Here is a 12,514-nt window from a genome sequence, read left to right on the forward strand (position 1 = left end):
CAAGCAAGTATAAATGATCTTTTGGTTTTCAGTGATCATAAGCAAACATGTTAAACATGCGATAAATGTAAGGCTGTAAAACATAGACTACCATGCATAAACTAAAATGTAACGATTATTGATACTGGCAAGAAAACAAAGCAGACCAAGTAAATAACAAGAGAATTAAACAGAAAGCACAAATGGATAGAAGATCCCGAGTATGAGGTTATTGATGTAGGTGGAGTATGCTAATCTACTTCGAGTAGGCAGAAAAAGGTTTTGAGAATCATGAGGGTTTAAACAATTTCAGGACAAGGATCTCTCAATGAATTGATTGAGATTTAGGGAGAATGCTAAAGGTAATGACCAAAAAATGCATACAGGAATAAAACCTTGACTACCCAATGGTTTCCAAGTGCTTACTCCTAATCATCTAAACCCGGATGATCCCTATGTCTACCCTTCAACATCAATCCCATTTTTTTCTTTTTCTTTTTTCCTTAGGAGAAGTTTCTTATCTACACTAGTGGATAGGAGATTTCTTCTTAACTATGGTTCTGTTTTCTTCTTACGTTATAAGACATAAAAACGTTTTTGTCTTTCTTAACATCCCAGAACCATTCTCTGTATATCATGCTAACACCACAAAAATCAATCACTAGAGTATTAACTTCCAGAAAACATTCTCCTCATAAGGACACAACTTTTTCTGTTTCTCTTCTTTCTTTCCACAATCATTCCAATCCCAAACCCAAGTAAGAATCCCGACCTAGTCCTATCTGATTTGAAAGTGAAAATCAGAACTACTCAAGATTTTAATCCTGTCGGCTCATACCTAACACGTTCTCCCCAAGCATAATCCGGTAAAAGATCTATCACTCAAAAATTATCAATTGGCTTGAAAGAAAAGGATAGGCTGTGGGTATGGCAAACTGATCAAAAGAAAGATCAGCTACTTGGATCAACAAGAGTGGTGAAAGGAGGAAGATGATCCAAATATGTATATGGTGACCATGAGCATGCAAGCAAAACACAACCAGATATTTGCAAGTCAAGATTAAGTTCTTATAGGGTAAGGAATGAGATCATATCACAACATGTTTCAACCAAGTTCAAGAATGCTCTTCATGAATTCCAAGTTTGTTTCAGACTTACTTCAAGTTCAATCATCATGCATCAAAAAGCTAACAAACAGGGCATTGATCTCAACTAGTGAATCATAGCAAATCAACAAGGTGTAACTCATCATCGCCCTCTATGCTAATGCAACAGTCCTACATGAAACAATCTAAACTCAATCCTAATATGCAAATACAAGCTACATGATCACTCTGTTTAAAGGTTTTCAACATCAATTGTCATCCCAAACCCTCCCCCAAACTAAAAATTCAAAATAAGAAAAGAGAACACAACATCAAATGTCATCCCAAACCCTCCCCCAAACTTAAATTACACAGTCTCTTGTGTAATAAAAATTTGAGAGTTGGTGTGAGAATCAAACAAACAAAAGTATGAAAATGCAATGGTATATACAGATGAAGGTTTGGAGTGGTACCTTACTGAAAATAGCAATACAGGTATTGAGTCATGGACTCGCTTGTATAAGCACCTGGTGCAGGCGGGACAGGAGGAGCCGGTTGCTCAACGTTCTGCTCGACAGGATCTGCAGTGAGGTCTTGAAAATGATACGCACCTGGGTCAACAGTCAGGTCCTCAATGTGATCCTCAGCTTGATCCATGGTCAGATCCTCAACATGATGCTCCTCTGACAAGTGTGATGAACTGGCTTTTGCCTTCCGTCTCGCTGCCTTCTTCTTTTTCCGTTTCTCCTTCTTTTTGCTAGCCCTAAGCTCAGGGGAGAACTGTCTCAGAGGAGAAGAAGAAACATTATGCTCTCTATACTCATAAGCGGAATGACGTGATGGAGAAGGAGTTTTGTAGCGTGCTGGGACATCACTCGTGGACAAACGACGCTGCACTGGTCTAGCATCCTGCGGAGTAGTGTCTGCAAAAGCTGTGGTGGTGGAGGCGCAGCTAAACTTACTCATGAAGCTCTTCATCTTCGACTTCATAGATTTTATTGCCTTGTCTTGCAGCATGTTCCACTTCTGAAGCGTACTGATACGCTTGTGAGCTTCCACCAAACTCTTGCCTTGTCTAGGCGCTGTATAGTCCTTGAAGTGGTACCTCTCTGGTCTGTACTCATCTGAATCTTCTTCCATCTCATCATCCTCTTTCTCAGATCCTCACCATCTATCGTGTAGAGAGCCTCTGCAGGGGGAGTAAACTCAATATTGCTTCCTTCGAGTATCCTAGTGAAAGCAATACAAGGAAGCAAGAATCGCACGTCACCATGCACACGGTGAGTGAAGTAGTACATATATAACCCGTTGCGTTTCTCCCAATGCAACCATTGAGCTTGCCTCAAATTCTGAATGTCGATGAATCTCGGGGCAATAGGCTCTGAACTTAGCGGGACGCTACAAGCTTCTAAGATGACTGTCACCAACCCTCCCATACACATAACTCCATGAGTTCTGCAGCTGCTCAGCTTCACTACCCAAGTTCTGTAACTGAGTAGCTGGTGCAACAGAGTGAACGAGGGGGATGTATCAGTCGTATCACCTCGCAGTAGTGTCCCATCTACTGCTGTTAACAGGAGATCTTTGAGTGCAAGATCAATCATCTCCAGCTCCCCGTTGATCAGTGTCCCTGTTGTCTCCAACACTGCCCCTACTGCATAATCTGAGGCATCCCACATTATCTCAAAAGGATGATCCCAGTCTGGAGCTTGGACTATTGGTGCTGAGACTAACGCTTCCTTGATCTTGTTGAAAGCTTCCAGACAGCTCTTATCAACAACAAACTCGACCTCCTTGCACAACAGTCTTGTAAGGGGTCGTGCAATCTTTGAGGTCCTTGATGAATCTTCTGTAAAACCCAGCATGCCCAAGGAAACTCCTTATATCCTTGACTGACTTTGGAGGTTGCAACTGTACCATGACCTCAATCTTTGCCTTATCAACCTCAATCCCTTTCTCTGATACCTTGTGTCCCAACACTATCCCTTCGTTCACCATGAAGTGGCACTTCTTCCAGTTGAGCACTAGGCTTGTCTCCTCACATCTTGCTAATACCCTGCAGAGATTCAACAAACATGAGGAGAAGGAGGAGCCGTACACGGAAAAATCATCCATGAATACCTCCACCATCTCCTCTATTAAATACGAGAATATAGAGGTCATACACCTCTGAAATGTTGCAGGTGCATTACACAAACCAAAAGGCATGCGTCTGTAGGCAAATGTGCCATAGGGACAAGTGAAAGTAGTCTTTTCCTGATCATTTGGGTGGATAGGAATTTGGAAAAATCCGCTATACCCATCAAGGAAACAGTAGTAGGGATGATTGGCTAATCGTTCTAACATTTGATCAATGAAAGGAAAAGAAAAATGATATTTCCTAGATGCAACATTCAGTTTTCTGTAATCAATGCACATCCTATGGCCAGTAATAGTCCTAGTGGGGATCAATTCATCTTTTTCATTTTTTATCATTGTAATTCCCCCTTTCTTGGGTATGCAATGTACTGGGGATACCCAAGTACTATCAGTAATAGGATAGATAACCCCAGCATTCAACAGTTTAAGAATTTCTTTTTTTCACAACTTTCTTAAGGTTTGGATTCAATCTCCTTTAAGGTTCAATACTAGAGTATGATTCATTTTCCAGATTGATCCTATGCATGCAGAGAATAGGTGAGATCCCCTTGATATCATCTAAGGAATAACCTATATCCCTTCTATATTTTCTAAGCTCAGTGACTAGCAATTCTAATTCCTCATTACTCAAGCTAGCATTCACAATGACAGGATAAGTAGAGTTGGATCCAAGGAATACATACCTCAGTCCTGAGGGTAGCGGTTTGAGCTCAACCTTGGGAGCTTTTAACTCTGACCAGTCATCATTAGCCGCATTGACAGGGTCAACAGCAGGGTAAGTGATCGGGCTTCCACTGACTTCTTCCTCTACAGAGCATACCTCCTTGACATACTCGTCCAATTCTTCAAAACGTTCAGAATCATCAATTGCCTTGTAGGTATCCAGTAACGTTTCGTAGACCTTTGTCTCAGCATGAAGAAATCCATCTGATCCATTCTTTGTCAAAGCTGTCTTGAGATGATCCTCCTCAGCAAGTTCTTCTAAAAGCTCATCAGCTAGCTGATCCATCTCCTCTATCTAGAACACCTTGCCATTGATTGTTGGTTTCTTCATAGACTCCTTGATGTCAAATGTCATCTTGAAATCTTTTCTCAAGCATAAGTCTATCTTCCCCTTTTTAACATCAATGATAGCTCCAGCAGTGGCTAGGAATGGTCTTCCAAGAATTAGAGGATCTTTAGGCTCTGTGGGAACTTCAACAATACCAATTCTTATTGGCAGGTCTTCCAAGAGTACATGTGGGAGCCTCACTGATCTGTCAGCTAGAATGAGAGATATGTTGCATGCCTTGTATCTTGTGAATCCTAAACGCTTAGCCACAGACAATGGCATAAGACTCACAGAAGCTCCAAGATCACATAAGCATCTGCTGAAAGATAGGGGGCCTAGTGAGCAGGGTACAGTGAAGGATCCAGGATCCTTAAGCTTCAAGGGAGTGATCTTCTTCTGGATAATGGCACTGCATTCATGACTCAATATCACCATGCCCTGGACTTCTTTTGTTCTCTGCATAACCAAATCTTTGAGGAAGTTCTGATAAGGAGGGACAAGTGCGAATGCATCCAGCAATGGCATTCTCAACTCAATCTCTCTCACTTGCTTTTTAAATAAAGCCTTATACTTCTCAGCTTGCTGTTTTTTGAATCGTCCTGGAAATGGTAGAGGTGGTTTGTATGGTGGGGGAACGTATCTCGCAGGCTTATCCTTGGATGCTGCAGGTGTTTCAGCATGTTTCTCAGCAGGTTGGGGAGCTTCTTCAGGTATGACTTCTGATTCTTCCAAAGGAACACCCGGATCTTCATTATGACATACATCATCCCCTTGCAAGTATTCACTGTCCTCAGTGACTACAACAGGTCCTTGTCTGGGAGGCAAGTTTTTACCGCTCCTCAGCGTGATGGCATGAGCAAACTCATTAGGATTCTGAACAGCTTTTCCTAGAAGTTGGCCCGGCTTTGGGGCAGAAGTAGAAGCAGTTTTGCCCTCAATATACTTGATCTTGGAATTCAGAGTCTCAATCTTCATGTTCAGATCATTGTATGAGCAGTCCAATCTCTGAGTCAGCTCAGCAAACTTCTTAGCATTGTCCATGGAGCCACTTGCTTGTCCCTGTAGGAGTTGCTGAAACATGTTTTTCATGTCCTGATCTGGTGTCTGAGGAGGAGGAGCGTGTTGAGGTTGGAATCCTGGTGGTGGTCCTGCTGGAGGTTTGTAACCTTGCTGAAATTGTTGTTTGGGCACATAACCTTGGTTGTAGGGCACAAATGGTTTGTTCTGCCCCTGCTGCTGCTGTTGTAGAGGTGGATAAACCTCATCCTGGGGGTTTGCAACATTGGTGCTCCGATAGGACAGATTTGGATTCTGCTTATAAGGATTGTATCCCTTATTGTATCCACCTTGGTTCTGGACATAGCTTATCTTCTCGGATTTTCTCCCTCCCCATTCATAATCTGGAAAGAATCGTCTTCAGAGACGTAATGGATGTTCCTCTGCTGGCTCATCAATAGCTTATCCAACTTGTCATTCACAGCCTTCATCTCCTTCTTGTTCTTCTCATCAAGATCTGTGCTTTCCCTGATGGTTCTATCATAATCTTCATTGTAGTTGCCATCAGATTGGGATAGGTTCTCAACAAGCTCCCAACCTTCGTCGACGTCCTTGTTCAGAAAGTTGCCATTGCTAGCAGTGTCAAGCAACATCCGGATCTTTGGGAGAACACCCCGGTAAAGAGTACTGAGGAGAGACTCTTTGGTGAAGCCATGGTGGGGGCACTGAGACTGATAACTTTTGAAGCGTTCCCAGGCTTCACAAAGCGTTTCTCCATTCTTCTAAGTGAACCCAGAGATCTCATTGCGCAGACGTGCAGTTCTAGAGTTAGAGAAAAACTTGGCAAGAAACGACTGCTTGCATTGATCCCAGGAAGTGATAGATCCTGGAGGAAGAGTTTTCTCCCATTGATGAGCTTTGTCACCCAAAGAGAATGGAAAGAGACGTAGCTTGAAACCGTCCTCACTGACCCCATTGATCTTGGTGACACTATATAGACGATCAAACTCATCAAGGTGATCCAGGGAGTCTTCCATAGGCAGACCATGAAATTTATTCTGCTGGATCATGGAGATCAGACCACTCTTGATCTCAAAGTTGTTGTTCGCCACGGCTGGAGGCACTATACCCTGATGATGGGTATGGTTGCGTGAAGCATCACCAGCTCCAATCCGTGTAGGTGCCCGTGGTGGGGGTGGGGGTGGTGGTTGAATGTTTTCCATCTCCACTTGGGGTGGTGTAACTCTGTTGCGTTGCTGTCGTGATGCAGGTACCAAGCGATCAATACGGTCGGAGGGCTGGAACAAGTTCTCTGTGCCTTGCGACCGTGTGTGCATACAACTCAAATCAGCTTATCTCTCTTATCGGTTGAGTGTGTCAGTCGAGGAGGAGCAGTTGAGCAAGAGTTGTACCTGAATCAGTAGACAAACAGAACGAACAGAGTGAGTAACTGTAGTGAATGTTGAGTAAAAACTTGATCTTAACAAGTCTGAAATCTCAAATGTAACACACAAACACCCAAATGGCAGCGGCGCCAAATTGATACTAGGATTTTTCTATCAATTACCCTAGAGTACTATCATGTCATTGCAGTACAATAGGTATCAATCCAATCAGGTGTGATGCTAGCAATCAAGATATATCAGAAATGATTAAGTTAAGCAAGTATAAATGATCTTTTGGTTTTCAGTGATCCTAAGCAAACATATTAAACATGCGATAAATGTAAGGTTGTAAAACATAGACTACCATGCATAAACTAAAACGTAACGATTAATTATACTGGCAAGAAAACAAAGCAGACCAAGTAAATAACAAGAGAATTAAACAGAAAGCACAAATGGATAGAAGATCCCGAGGATGAGGTTATTAATGTAGGTGGAGTATGCTAATCCACTTCGAGTGTTTATCAAACTGCAAACATTCTAATCCCTATACAATGAACTTCTAATACTAGTCAATCCAATCTCTCGGCAGAAACTATCAAGTTTACAACACTTGCTACTCTCAATTCTCATTGATGAAACATGCAGCAAACATGCATAAAGAAACAGCTCATTAATGTCAATAAACATCTTAGATAACCAATCTCTTGGGCTAAGCATGTAAATCTCTGGCACTAGTTGGTTTAGACATTTCATCATATACCTTTCGGGTATGAAATGTCTATGACCCAGTTCCAATTGATCAGAGAAGAACTAGCTAATAAAACTCTAGTCCAGAAGGGAAACAAAACGAATCTAACATAAACACTCTAGCAAACTAACATCCTCTACCTAATCTATCCCATCCTCAAGAACCCTAACACTACTCGGACGCAGAAATCATGTTAAACATCATGAAACAAGAATCGTTCAAAACATGCATAATAATAAAGATGACAGGAAGAGTAACAACAATGATTCAAGAACTAACTGCAAAGTATCAATAACTCAAAAGAAATCTCGATTACAATTCTCAGGATCGTTTGGTGGCTAACAACAAAAACCTAATAAAAACTCGATCCCTTGGGCAATCCAAATGAGACCTATTTATAACAATGTTTGGGAAAACCTTAAAACATAAAACGACAACGTAAAAGCGGTTTAAAAGTTGTAATGGTCACGTCGGTCGAGTGAGCGTGTCGAGTAACACTTAATTTCTTCTCTGCATCATTTCATACTCGGCCGTGTTCCTCGAGTGATCGTGTTGAGTGACATGTGAAACCATCAGCTACTTCTTTGCTTTGATCGATCATGTCACTCGAGTGAGTGCATCGAGTGACAGGTGGTTCTGCTTCGCTTCCCTTCTGCTCGATCAGTTACTCGATCGTATACATCTGCTGCTCACTCGATCGTCGATGTAACTGCAACGCATCCTTGCTTCTCACTCGATCGTCCCACTCGATCGTGTGCATGTCGAGTGACGCTTGTTCCTCTGCTTCGCTCTGCATGTCTCCTAAGTACCTGAAACACTCCAAATATGCACAATGTATGCAAGATATGCATGATATGCATAAAGCCTACCTAAGTATGTAAAACATGTAGAAAGGGATCAATATGATGCGAATCAACAAGTGAATGATGCTGAAAAGATGATGAATGCATGCTCAAAAAGCGATGAAATACAGACTTATCAACTCCTCCAAACTTAGTCTTTGCTTGCCCTCAAGCAAAGCAAAAATAAACAAAGTGGAAGAGAGGTTTGAAATTGGGGTCTCAGAACCTGTAACTTGCAAGATAGAGTAGTTAAAATCAATGTCCTGGTTGCTAAGTCTTTGATGCATGCTGAGAGAAATTTACTTAACGACTTTAGACAAACTCATCAAATCCGAAACTGATTCTATCCCTTGATCTACACATGCATTCAAATCATTCATTCCTTTTAACACTCATTATTCAAGTATATGAATCTGGTTGTGCAAGGCTTAACAAACTAACTTGGCTAGGCAGAAAAAGGTTTTGTGAATCATGAGGGTTTAAACAATTTCAGGACAAGGATCTCTCAATGAATGGATTGAGCTTTAGGGAGAATGCTAAAGGTAAGGACCAACCAATGCATACAGGAATAAAACCTTGACTACCCAATGGTTCCCAAATGCTTACTCCTAATCATCTAAACCCGGATGATACCTATGTTTACCCTTCAACATCAATCCCATTTTTTTTTCTTTTTGCCTTAGAAGAAGTTTCTTATCAATACTAGTGGATAGGGGATTTCTTCTTAACTATGGTTCTGTTTTCTTCTTACGTTATAAGACATCAAAACTTTTTCTCTTTCTTAACATCCCAGAACCATTCTCTGTATATCATGCTAACCCCACAAAAATCAATCACTAGAGTATAAACTTCCAGAAAACATTCTCCTCCTAAGTACACAACTTTTTCTGTTTCTCTTCTTTCTTTCCACAATCATTCCAATCCCAAACCCAAGTAAGAATCCCGACCTAGTCCTATCTGATTTGAAAGTGAAAATCAGAATTACTCAAGATTTTAATCCTGTCGGCTCATACCTAACACGTTCTCCCCAAGCATAATCCGGTAAAAGACATACCACTCAAAAATTATCAATTGGCTTGAAAGAAAAGGATAGGCTGTGGGTGTGGCAAAATGATCAAAAGAAAGATCAGATACTTGGATCAACAAGAGTGGTGAAAGGAGGAAGATGATCCAAATATGTATATGGTGACCATGAGCATGCAAGCAAAACACAACCAGATATTTGCAAGTCAAGATTAAGTTCTTATAGGGTAAGCAATGAGATCATATCACAACATGTTTCAACCAAGTTCAAAAATGCTCTTCATGAATTCCAAGTTTGTTTCAGACTTACTTCAAGTTCAATCATCATGCATCAAAAAGCTAACAATCAGGGCATTGATCTCAACTAGTGAATCATAGCAAATCAACAATGTGTAACTCATCATCGCCCCCTATGCTAATGCAACAGTCCTACATGAAACAATCTAGACTCAATCCTAATATGCAAATGCAAGCTAAATGATCACTATGTTTTTAAAGATTTTTTCTGAAAATTTTTCAAATTTTTAGGGGTTTTCAATGCACATATATGAATGCAAATTATATGCTAAAAATTCAAAATAAGAAAAGAGAACACAACATCAAATGTCATCCCAAACCCTCCCCCAAACTTAAATTACACAGTCTCTTGTGTAATAAAAATTTGAGAGTTGGTTTGAGAATCAAACAAACAAAAGTATGAAAATGCAATGGTATATACAGATGAAGGTTTAGAGTGGTACCTTACTGAAAATACCAATCCAGGTATTGAGTCATGGACTCGCTTGTATAAGCACCTGGTGCAGGCTGCGCATGAGGAGCCTCTATAGGATGCTCAACGTTCTGCTCGACAGGATTCGCAGTGAGGTCTTGGAAATGATACGCACATGGATCAATAGTCAGGTCTTCAATGTGATCCTCAGCTTGATCCATGGTCAGATCCTCAACGTGATGCTCCTCTAACAAGTGTGATGAACTAGATTTTGCCTTCCGTCTCGCTGCCTTCTTCTTTTTCCTTTTCTCCTGCTTCTTGCTAGCCCTAAGCTCAGGGGAGGACTGTCTCAGAGGAGAAGAAGAAACATTATGCTCTCTATACTCATAAGCGGAATGACGTGATGGAGAAGGAGTTCTGTAACGTGCTGGGACATCACTCGTGGACAAACGACGCTGCACTGGTCTATCATCCTGCGGAGTAGTGTATGCAAAAGCTGTGGTGGTGGAGGCGCAACTAAACATACTCATGAAGCTCTTCATTTTCGACTTTATAGATTTTAATGCCTTGTCTTGCAGCATGTTACACTTCTGAAGTGTACTGATACGCTTGTGAGCTTCCACCAAACTCTTGCCTTGTCTAGGCGCTGTGTAGTCCTTGAAGTGGTACCTCTCTGGTCTATACTCATCTGAATCTTCTTCCATCTCATCATCCTCTTTCTCAGATACCTCCATCGCTTCCTCACCATCTGTCGTGTAGAGAGCCTCTGCAGGGGGATTAAACTCAATGTTGATTCCTTCGAGTATCCTAGTGAAAGCAATACAAGGAAGCAAAAATCGCACGTCACCATGTACGGGGTGAGTGAAGTAGTACATATATAACCCGTTTCGTTTCTCCCGATGCAACCATTGAGCTTGCCTCCAATTCTGAATGTCGATGAATCTCGGTGCAATAGGCTCTGAACTCATCGGGACGCTACAAGCTTTTAAGATGACTGTCACCAACCCTCCCATACACATAACTCCTTGAGTTCTGCAGCTGCTCAGCTTCACTACCCAAGTTCTGTAACTTAGTAGCTGGTGCAACAGAGTGAACGAGGGGGATGTATCAGTCGTATCACCTCGCAGTAGTGTCCCATCTACTACTGTTAACAGGAGATCTTTGAGTGCAAGATCAATCAACTCCAGCTCCCCGTTGATCTGTGTCCCTGTTGTCTCCCTCGCGAAGAACACATTTGCAATTGACCGATGGACGTAGCGGATAACTGGACTTCTGATGTGGTTGCTCTTGGTGCTAGATGAAGCAAACTTCTTCTCATTCCCAATCGTTTCCCAAAGAGCCAACAATTCATCTCTATCAATCCTTTGCCCAGTCCCTGTTCCATTAGGGAACCCAAACAAACCTTCCAACTCTCTGATGGTCAGGACATACTCGTGATCATGGATAGTGAAAGTGATGTATCCCAATCCTCCATCTGACTCTATGTCCGGATCATCCTTATAGAGATGTATGGCCAGCGTACAGAGGAACAGAATTGTCTCCTCTCGGTATGCATTTCGCGGACTAGTCATGAGGGTGCTGAGATGACAATGCTCGAAAATATACTCGACATCACTCGAGATAGCCAGCTCATCCGACGGAGAAGATACTCGACCACCGATATCTTTACTCGACAGGCTAAACAAGCTCCAGCTCACGCGCGTGCTGCTACTTGACCACCGGATGCCTACACGGTTCTCACTCGAGTAACCTCATCTTCTCACTCGACCTCATTCACTACTCTCACTCGATCGGGACTCCATCCACTCGACCGTGTACCAACTCACTCGAGCTGCTCTCCCAACCAACAAGAACTCGACCCACTTTGTCTTCACCGGAGCTACTCGACCATTGTCACCTCTCGCGGCTCTTACTCGACTCACTCCCCACTGAAAAGTCTCGCTTGGACTCTATTCAAGCGATTCCCACTCTCACCCGCACTTCCACTCGGTTGAAGCTCCCAACATTTTCATCTCCTCCGCGCCTCACTCGACCGTCGGCTCTTCACCACCACTCGCTGTGCACTCACTCGATCTACACTCATAACATGTTCACTCAACCGTGCACTCATTTGCTCACTCGACCGAAAGTGATAAGCGTTTGTATCTCCACTCATTTCTTTTGCATTTGCTCATTGTTTCAGTTTCACAATGTCAAGAGATTTGTTGCATGAAATGCGTGAGAAGTATGATTGTAAACCAACAGAGCGTGCATCTCCTCAGTCTATGTCCAAGGTCTATATGGAGAAGAAAAAAGCTGCATATGAGAGAGCGTCTGGTGTTGGTCCTTCTCAGGCAAGAAGCAGAGCTAAGTCTTCGGGTAAGAAACCAATGGAGCTGCGGGATGATGATAGTGATTATGAGCTTGAAGAGCATCCACCTGTCCCAGCTCGCAAGTCAGTGCAGAAGAAGAAGATAGAGAAGTGGTTAGCCCCGGGAGAGTATTACAAGCTGTTTCAGCAGCATGAGTTTCAGGGCACGAGGTACCCTTGCCAGTAGACGATGGATGAGCTGGC

General features: G+C 42.3%; 1 non-coding gene across 1 annotated transcript; it reads left to right on the forward strand.

The window, feature by feature from the left end:
• The first annotated feature begins 5,958 nt into the window (after positions 1-5,958).
• On the forward strand, positions 5,959-6,062 carry LOC111832229. The gene has a single exon (XR_002835268.1). It is a non-coding gene; the product is annotated as a small nucleolar RNA R71 (small nucleolar RNA).
• The last annotated feature ends 6,452 nt before the right edge of the window (positions 6,063-12,514 follow it).

This window comes from Capsella rubella, unplaced genomic scaffold (assembly GCF_000375325.1).
Source record: "Capsella rubella cultivar Monte Gargano unplaced genomic scaffold, Caprub1_0 scaffold_2, whole genome shotgun sequence".
Taxonomy (NCBI): Eukaryota; Viridiplantae; Streptophyta; class Magnoliopsida; order Brassicales; family Brassicaceae; genus Capsella; species Capsella rubella.